This window comes from Arachis hypogaea, chromosome 2 (genome assembly GCF_003086295.3).
Source record: "Arachis hypogaea cultivar Tifrunner chromosome 2, arahy.Tifrunner.gnm2.J5K5, whole genome shotgun sequence".
In the NCBI taxonomy this organism is placed as follows: domain Eukaryota; kingdom Viridiplantae; phylum Streptophyta; class Magnoliopsida; order Fabales; family Fabaceae; genus Arachis; species Arachis hypogaea.
The window spans coordinates 1,759,356-1,770,716 of NC_092037.1; positions in this window are offsets into that span (position 1 = coordinate 1,759,356).

Below are 11,361 nucleotides of genomic sequence, written 5' to 3' on the forward strand. Positions count from 1 at the left end.
AAGACAAATACAATTTTTTTCTACAGATTTTCTAACTTGAGGCAAGTCAAGGATTAATTCACCATATATTGATACTCTATTTATTTTAATTATTTTTTATATTTATAAATTGTAAAATATTTATAATAATAATTATTATATATATTTTTTATTTAAATTTTAATAAAAAATTTTATATAATTTTATGTATTATCATGTATAGAGCACGAGAACATACACTAGTTTAATATAGATTTTGGGTTTTTATTGAAAACTTCTCTTTGAATCTGGGCTTTTAATCCACTGATGAAACATGAAAGCAATAATTCAGGATCTATGATATTAACGTTTTGTGCATAAGTCAATAATGCATCGTATTATTCTAAAATCGTACCGGATTGTTTTTTAATTAAGTCTGATAAACTCCCATAAAAATTGAAAATGATAGTCAATGGAAACACCATTATTAGAAAAAAGGAATTAGAATATAAAAAAATTAATCAACTAAAAAATTGGAAAAAAAATAATTCAAAAGAGAGAAAAAAAATAATTTTATTAATAAAATTTTTTAAAAAATATAATTCATTAATTTTGTACTTATTTTATTTTATCACTAATATTCTATTTATAACAAATTTTATTTCTAATAAAAATATTCTAATTAGGTTATTGGACCTATTTTTTACTCATTACACTAACACTATTTTTATTTATAGAAAAGAAGATAAGAAGTGTTTCTCCAATCATACTATTGACATTTTGAGAAAGGTTTAATTATTCTGCAGGTTCCTATAGTTTTACTAAATTTTCAATTAGGTTCTTATACTTTTTTTCTTTTTAATTGGGTCTCTATACATTAATTTTTTTCAATTTAGTCCCTATTAACATTAAACGTCAAAAAAACGTTAGTGAATTGTAAAATTACTTGTATACCCTTAAGGACCCAATTGAAAAGAAAAAAAGTATAAGGACTTAATTAAAAATTCAGTGAAACTATAAATATTTAATGAAAGATATTCCTATAATCCCTTTTATTTTGTCACTATCATTCTTTTGCTTATTTATTATATACAAAATTATACCAGAAATACCTTCTCTTTTTTTTTTACTTCCAAAACACCTTAGAACATACAAAAAAAAAAGGAACGGATAAAACGAAACACAAATAATAGTAATAAGTATATATAAAATTCAGTTTCCATCATTCAATTATTCATTATGATCTTGTAACATTGTACATTTCAAAAAGAGGAACACCTTCTCTTGAAATAGCAGCAAAACCAGCATCATAATCCACAATCTCAAAACCATAAAAACCAATCTACAAAACTGCATGAACCAAAACAAGAGGCATGCTACAAGCCAAAGTCACGGCAAGATGAAAAGTTTAAGGGAGATATTGCTACTTTTTGTGTAATTCCATAATTTGTTATTTATGTGACACTAAGAGAAATTCGTTCTAAGCTTAATGTGCTAAAAGAAAAGGTAGGCTATATGAAATTCAGTGATAGTGACTTATGAATATATATATACCAAGTAAGCGATAGGGGAGTATGATCAAGTCTAAGAGAAAAAGCATATTAAAGACTTTTATCCGAAGACTTGGACAAAGTATTGCAAACCAGCATTATGACAACAACAACAATCAACAATAAACAAATTTCATAATCAACAATAAACAAACTTCATAATCTAAATCTCCAAAAATAATGAATATTTTGTTGCAAATTCACAAAATTTGTAGTAGTTCTTTAATCATGATCCAATCCAAACCTAATAAAAGGGACAGTGATATATAACCAAGAGCACAATCAATACTACTTCTCAAATGAACAACATTGGTCATATTAATTCAACACATTATGTTACTCACAAGATCCCATTAAATACAATAAAAAACACAATTATTTTCCGTAATTATCGGTCTATGAAATATTAAAAATAAATAATTCGGTATCACAGAAGCCAAATGCTTCAGTGTTTCCAGACAAATGAAACAATGAAACATCAAAATCGTTCCTTCGAGAAACCTAACAACAACAAAGCATCAAAATTCAAACAAAAAAATACTTCCAAATTCCAATCAAACAATTATCATTAATTTATTATATTCAATCAATTTTAAAATTAAAAAATTAAATAAAAAAGAGGTGAGAAACGAAACTGACACTCCTCTGGCAACTCCACTGGTGAAAAGGGACTTGCAGATGGTGGTGAAGGCGTAGGAAGGAGCAGCAGCGGCAGTGACGACGCCTTCACGACTAGCGAGCTTAGCTTCCTCGGCCAGAGTAACGATCTTTGTGACTGCAGATTCACCGCTCTTCACATCTTCCGAAGTCATACACAGAAGGGATCGATTCTCTCTCTCTTTCTCTCTCTGTGTCTCTCTCTCTCTGTGTGTCTCTCTCAGTCTTCGATGGATGCGATGAATCGACGGCGTCGAAGATTGGTAGCCGAACAAAGTCAGAGAGAGAAAAAGAACAAGTGGGTGAGTGAGCTCACAATAATTACACGAGCTTTCCATAAATTTTCTTTTTTTTTTATCCGTTGGTTTTAATCATATCTGCGAAGGGGATGAGAGAGTAAGAGGTGAGAAGGGGATCAGAGACAGGAGATAGGGTTTCTAAATTAAAAAATGTTAAGGATATTTTTGAGATTTAAAAATTATTGAGATGTTTTAGATTAGGTTTTTTATTTTTAATTTTAAAATATTTTTTTTAATAGAATATTCTGTTATCTTAAATTTTTTTTAACGGACTTAATTAAAAAAATTAAATAATTTAAGGATTTAATTAAAAAAAAGTATAGGAATATAATTAAAAATTTAGACTATAAAGACCTACAGAATAATTAAACTTTTGATAAATTACGGTAAAGTTGTCGAAATATGGAGACATGTTTAAAAACAACTTAGCTGCTATGGAGTGTTTTTTTTTTTTTTAAAGCACAAACATTAGTTTCAAGATAATTTAATTAACGACTTGGAAGGTAAGAGAATTGACCAACAGAGAAATACTTTCATAATTATCTATTAGAATTTATAGAAGTTCAAAAACAAGAAATTACATAAGTCATAAGTTTATGACAGAAATAAATTCTCTCAATTTTTTTTTAATTAAGAGAGTAAAATATAATATTTAATTCTTCAATACTTTTTTTCTCAAGTTTTTTTATTAATAGTAAAAAAACACACTTTAGTATTATATTTTCTTAGCTTGGCTAACCTTTTCTTAATTGAGTTAGCTTGGCCAACTTAAAGTCTAAGAGTATATTTAATTTGTATTTTTATTTTTATTGTTATTTTTTAAATTTTGTAAAAAAAATTTTAAAAATAATAAAATTTATTTTTTTATTTTTATTATTTTTTTATAAAACTATTAAAAATAAAAATATAAAATAAAAACACAAAACAAACCTATCCTAAATTATTTGGACACGAAAACACACCATAATTAGTTTCTCTCGTTGTTCCTAATTTTTTTGGGTCTTCGGCCTCTTGTAGGCCCAAAATAGAAAAAAAAATAGAAAACAAGAATCATAGCATTCTCTGACCAAAAAGAAAAAAAGAATCATAACATTCGTCTAAGAATGAAGTTTATAGTTACCCAAATCCTTAGGAAAAATATAGGAAAATACCGAAAGAATGGAAATATAGGAAAATACAATTTTTTTTGTCATTTTTATTTTAATATTTTATGTTATAAGGCGTACATGGTGAGTTTTTAATTTTGATATTGAATTTATAATAGTATTTTTAACAATGTGTAAAATTTGTTTTTTTTTATATGGAGATCACAACTCTAATTCTTCGATTTGTGAAGTAACACAAAATTTACCCTCCAATTTATGAATTCACACAAAACTTACCTCCTGATTTGTGAAGTAACACAAAATTTATTCTCCAATTTGTGAACTTTAATTTTTTAAAATTTTTAAAACACAAAATCTATCATTTAATTTGTGTTCCACTATCACAAAAGATTTTAAATATACAAATTAAATCCTCTAATTTATAATTATCTTTTTACTAAATTAAAACACATCATTTTTTCATAATAAAAAATAACACCACAATCATTTTTATATATAAAAAAACAGCCTCATGGTACCCTTTATATTATTAGGTCTAACTTTTTATGTGATAGTGTTTGTGTTTGCTACGAACTACGAACTACGAAAAGGTTTATTTTTGTCATTCGTGTTGTTTTGTCAAATGGTGTGAGGAAGAAATTGTGTTGGAAAATATTGTATGTTTTTTTTTTGGGTGGTTAAACAGGTCAGTTTAATAGTTACCCAAAAAAAAAAAGTCAGTTTAATTTGGTTTGTTTAAATTTACGGATTAAATAAACTGATTTATTTAAGTTTATTTTATTTATGACTTATAATTTTTTAGTTTGAACTATTTAGTCAATCTAATAAATTAAAAATGGGTTAGTTTATTTATTTTTTATTTTATTTTTTAAAAATATTTTAACAAAAAATATTATTTTTAAATAAAAAATTTCTAATAAATAATATTTTTTTTAGTTGATGAATCAATATTTTGAATCGAATAAAAAGAAATGATGACAAAAAATATTATTTTTAAAAATAAAAAATAAAAAATTAAACTGGCTATTTGTTTAACCTGCATACTAATCCATTTAATTTGTCATTTTTTTAGATTAATCGAAACCAGCTCATCTAAGTCAAATTTAAATAAATTTAATTTTAGAAATAAAATTTATCTATATATTTACACAAATAAATAGACAAATTTTGCGTATTTTGACCGTCATGGTTTTCTTCGTGCATGCATCCGCGTATTAACTCTAAGTCAACGTCAACGGAGCCATGACCCATGAATAACAAAGTCAATCCAGCAGTCATTAATGTTCATTTGACTTCATTCAATTCAACAATAATGGCAATTAATCAATTAATTAACTAATTACATTTAAAAACTTATCAATTGTATTTTACTTCCTTTATGTTAATATAAACAATCCAAATATTAAAAAAAATGCCCTAATTTTTTGTCTTTGGCTATTTGTTTAAAAAACAAAATATTTTTTATAATTTAAAAATTTTTAATCAATTTTTAACTATATATCTAATTATTTATTAATTGGTCTAAGTGACACCTATAAATATTGACCTGTTAATATTAGGTAGCTACTTAGATCAGTAATATAGAATGTTAAAATTAATTATTTGAATAATTGAGAACTAATTAAAAAATTTTAAATTGTAGAAGAGTATTTTAATTTATTCTTTGTTTAAATATTTAGAGAAAGAAAAAGCCATTTACTCTTAAAAAAAATTATTAACTAATAACTATATATTGACATTGCTTTTTTATTAATGCATTATCTCTCTCCTTTTTATTTGTTATTTTACGAGAATCCACAATACCTTAGAATTGAAGAGTAACCTAAACATAAGATTACTAAATTAAAGCAACCCTTGGATAGAAGAGAGATAAAACAGTAGAATAAATTTTAGTACTTCTATTGATTAAGGGTATAATAATATAATTGATAATTCAATAATAAATATTGTCTAAAAAATGAGAATGCTAAACATTGGGTTGCATTTGAATACTAGACAGTAATATAGATATATGTTTATATTAAAAATATCCCGTTGTAGAAATAGGAATAGAGACAAAAAAAAATTATTTTACAAAATGAAAACTTAGTATTTTTGAAACTTTCTAAAAGTGCCAATAAAAAGTCTTGGAGACAAAATAATCCAAATACATACAACTTCTGTAGGAAAAAAAATAGCTGAAGTTACAAATAATAAGGAACTTGGAAGTATCAAAGAAATATACAAAGTGCCCGGTAAATAAGTTAACACATAATTATCAGTTATTTGCTTGTTACAAATTAAATAATTATCTGTGTTCTCTACTGGTATATGGCATATATAATTATGTAAATGTAATTATTGGCGTCTTGTCTAATGGCTGCTAAGATTTGTCCACTAAATCTGATTTTTAGAAATGTTCCATCAAATTTATTAGATGTCTGCATTTCGCCGTGTTGTGATGCGCACAGTAGAACTAGAGTTGCACTTCAGAAGAGTCTCACCATAATTTCTCACATCTTATATTGTGCAGCAGTATCACCATACACAATGTGCCTTGCATCTTCAAGTGCTCTTGTTAGAGAAGACTTGTTCAAGTCCAAGTCACATTTGCTTTTGAAGTATGTTAAAGTCTAAGAGTGCTTTAGATTTGGAATTTCCTAAGCTTCTTCACCAAATTGAATGAGCAATGACGCTAGCTGTATACATAAACAAAAAATCACTTACATTGTAGTTAGGACAACCATAAAATGGTCTCCCTAGATTCACTTCCGTTATTGACCATTTGAGGACGGGTCGGCTACCACACCCACACGTATCTGGAAGGCGTTCGTCACTACTTCTGACAGTTCTCCTCCCACAGCTTCTCTCGAATCGTCGGTTACTGGAGATACTAACATGGTTGCTACTTCCACCCATCATGACTTACTCAAATCACGCTCAACAATGGCAGAGAAGACAAAGGAGAGCAGAGAAAAAGAAACAGAGTGGTTTCTAATAATAAATTGGGAATTAGGGTTATAAAATAATCAAGGGACTAAATTGAGTTAAAAAATGATAACAGCCACGTCAGATAGCCGTTATTATTCTAACGTGGCGCCTCTCCATACACGTCATCACATCGTTTGAGAATATTCTCCGAAAAATGCTTCAGGAACGACCGTGAATTACCTGTGTTAAATTTGGGGACAATATTAGGACCAATGTAAATTTAGAAACGACTTTAAATCGCGAATACAAGTTCAGGGACCACTCTAAGATTTAACTCGCAACTAATATGTAAAGTAAAAAATTAATACAATGCTTTCATGTCTCCTTATGCTAACGCTAGTGTTAGGTAGTCATTGAAACTCATGACTTGAAATAATGTCGAATACCTTACATACAATGGTAGTAAAATAGCGGTGGTAGTATGTATTATTTTTTTTGGTATTTAATTCTATCCAATCTCTTATTAATTGTAAAAGATTTTTATTATTGAGCTAAGATTGTTAATTTATAATTTATTTTTTTATTTATATAAAAACTAATTCTATTTTAATGATATATAAATATAATATTTTATCATACTATTTTATTTGTATTTGTGTTAATAATTTAAACAAATTTTTTTATGTAGAATCAAATATTTAATGTTATATTGTTTATGAGACGGTTATATTATTTGTATTAAATTTTTAATTTACATGCTCATTAAGTTATGTAATAATATTATATATTTGTAAATATCTGTAGATAGAGTCGAATACCTGTGGGTTGATCGCAAATAAAGTTAAGGTTGAGTTGTTCTTAATTCGCGAATAAAATAGGATTGAATTTTAATAATAAATTCAATATGCAAATAAAGTTAGAGATAAGTTCAAACTCTATTCTACCTATTACTACCTCTAATAATAAAAGATGTCATAAATTAATACAATATTTTTTAGTATAAGCTTTTTTGGATAAATATATAAAAGAAGTTATATTTGCACTACTTTTTTATATAATATAAAAAAACAGTCTGTCTTCTTTTTTATCAATTATTTTTAATATTAAAATAAGTGTGCATATAACATTTACAAAAAAAATAATATATATATTTTAATTATTACTAATTTTACAATTAGAATATGTCATATGTCATTTTTATTGAAACTGAAATCTAAGTCTTTTTCTCCAAAATTAAAGAGTCGATTCTCTCTCTCTTCTCTCTTTCTTTTTCTCTCTTTTCTATCACTTTTATTTTTTAACCCACTCTATATTTCTTATCAGATATGTTATACATCTAAACATTATTGTCATATAACTATCTAAGTTCAACCAAATAGACTCAACACCAATAAAAACTACTTTCATTAAAAGAGCGTGATTATACGCGCAGGTACGTTATCGTTGTCGTCATCGTCTTTTTCTTCTTCATCCTCTTCTTCCTTCGCATTCCTCCTCCTCCTCATTCTTCTTCTTCTTGTCCCTTCTTCTTCGCGTTTCTTTTTTTTCGCGTGTTTTCTTCTCATCGTCATTCTTTTGTTGTTATTGTTATTGTTGCATTTTTTTCTTTTCTTCCTCCTCTCCTTGGTGATTTTTCAGCATTATGTATTTTGAATTGTGCAAAACAACGAGACCAAATGCACTTTAATTCACTCAGAAATGAACTGAAATTACATCTAAAATGAATCAAAAATTAAATTCTGAATGAACCAAAATTACTTAATGATGACGATACACAAACAAACTCGTTTCAAAACAATCACAGACCAAGTGCATTTTATTTAAATCTATAATGAACCAAAATTATTTAATAATTGCATTTGAAAACAAGCACACAAATAAAATTGAATGATTAGAAATTCACTCAGAAAAAGACTGAAACTACATAAAAAATGAACCGAAATTACTTAATGATGACGATACACAAACAAACTCGTTTCAAAACAAGTACAGACCAAATACACCTTATTTAAATCCAGAATTAACCGAAATTACTTAATGATTGTGTTCGAAAACAAGCATGCAACAAACTGAATCATGAACAAAAACACATTCAAATCTATCAAGTGATTTTGCGGCACTATGTGTTTCTTCTTCTTTGTTTAATTTTTTCATGTTTTTTCACGTGATATTGCTGATAAGTATTGACCAAATTTTTTGTTCCTTAAGTAATTTTGATTCATTCCTTAGTTTAATTGAGGTTAATTTGGATCCAAAAATAAATTCGATGTGTTTTGTTGATGAATGAATCTTTTTGACTGCTTGTTCAAATCTGAACTAATTTTGGTTCATTTGTGTGTTAATTGAGGTTCACTTGATATTGCTGATAAGTATTGACTAAATTTTTTATTCCTTAAGTAATTTCGGTTCATTTCTTAGTTTAATTGAGGTTTATTTGGATCCAGAAATAAATTTGATGTGTTTTATGATTGAGTTTTTTTAACTGTTTGTTCAAATCTGAACTAATTTCGGTTCATTTGTGTATTGATTGAGGTTCACTTGATGCTGCTGATAAGTATTGATCAAATTTTTTATTATTTAAGTAATTTCGGTTCATTTCTTAGTTTAATTGAGGTTCATTTGGGTCTAAAAATAATTCAATGTATTTTTGTTGATGATTGAGTCTTTTTTTAGCAAAGAATAATGAAATTATTCATTATCACTTTATTCAATTGTATTAGATTTCATTCCACTCCATTTATTTTGTCTTGAAAGTCATCCTAACCATTAGGACAAATTGTTCATCGACACCACATTTAGACTGCAAATGAACCAAAATATTATTATAACAACACCATTGTGTAATAACAAATGAACAAAAAATTGTGCATTTTATAAACTCAGAAACTCGTACATTCTATTCAAATTCAAATTTATAAACAACACTAATTTTGGCAAAGAATGATGAAATTATTCATTATTATTTTATTCAATTACATTAGATTCCATTCCATTTCATTCAATTTAAAATTGTTGAAGACGAGAAAGATAACGAAAAAGGAAAAGAAGAAGAAGATGATGTAACATCATCAGAGAAGAAGAATGAGGAGGAGGAGGAGGAAAGAAGAAACCGAGTGTGATAATTTGGAAGAAGAAGAAGAAGAAGAAGAAGTAACATGAGTGCGAAAAAAAAATATGCGCTCGTGTATGTAACTTGGTTGTACTTGGTTGCTAATATAACTTAGATGCGGAGCATTATTGATTTTTTATATATCATTATCAATGACTAATTACAAATTCAAAGTGTGCAGTATGACATTCTCTAATTACAATTAAAATTAAATTAAAGTTGAAATTAAAATATAGCTATATATATTACTAATTTAACAACCAAATGTATCATATGACACTCTCATTAAAATTGAGATGAAATATTTTCCTCCAAAATTAATAAATTTTTTTCTTCCATCCTCTTATCTATCTCTCTCTTTCTCTATTTCTCTCTTTCTCTCGACCATTCCCACTTTATATATAACTTATAATTTATATTTTATACTATTAATTTGACAAATCAAAATGTGTCATGAAATATTTTTTATTATAATTAAAATAAAATATTTCTCTCCAAAATTAACAATTTTTTCTCTCCTTCTTCTCTTTATTTTTTTCTCTTTTCTCTCTCATTCTCTATTTTTCTCTACCTTTCTGATTTATAAAAAACAAAATGAGTAAAATAATATAATTTAAATATATTCACAAAATTATAAAAAATACATTAAATTTATAATTAAATATAATTAAAAAATAATTTCATAGTATTATTCACGCAAAAAATTATATTATTGTTATTATTATTATACGCATATTTTTAAGTTTTTTTATTTAATTTTAAATTTTCACCGCTTATCTTTTTAATTTATATTTTTATTTCACTTCCTTTAAATATTTATTACATATAATTTGAAGAGAATACTAATGTTGTGATTGATAACTAGAATAGAGATTTAATTGTTTCAAAAAAATAATATTGAGTTAATTTTTAACTATTAATATAATTTTTTATACTAATATCTAATTATATTTTTATATATATACATAAAAAATATTATTTTTAAATTACAAGAAAAAATTAATTATTTTTATTTGTACAACAGACTTGACACCTAATGAAATATAAAAATATGAACAATAAATTCTTTCAAGTTTGAAATATTAAAATTAATTATTAATAAAAAATTAAATTCTTTCATATGAAAATAATAATTAAAAACTTATTATTTAATTTTGTTATCTACAGAAATTTTGGTCTTTTTAGTCAATAGAAACTTTTATCTCTTATAATTTTTTTGTAAAAATAATTTAATTTTATAAATTTTTTTGTAATATAATTTATACGTTTTTTGACATAATTTATAATATCAGAATAAAATTGATATAATTTTAAAAAATTTATATTATGAATAAAAAATTTATATATATATGGCACCCTTTAATTAAAATGTTTATTATGACACGTATAATAAATGGTGTAAACGTCACTCATGCAAGTATGCAACTGATACAAGGGTGTTACTACTTTTATATGTATTTAAGCCATATCCGTTAATTATTGCATCTAATATATTCTTGCTTATATAGAAGAGCAATGCTAAGGGCGAGTAATATTTGTGGTTGATAGCCATAGATTATGATTATAGATCATAGATTCATTAGAACTGAATATTATGATTATAATAATTGTGGCAACAACTAACATCACTCTTAACACCAATTAGGAGTTTTCTAATTCGAGCCCTTTCATATAGGAATACTTCTTATAGGATAAAGTATATTTAAATTTTTTATCTTTAAATTTTATCAAAAATTTAAAAATATATTTATATTTTATTTTAATTTTATTCC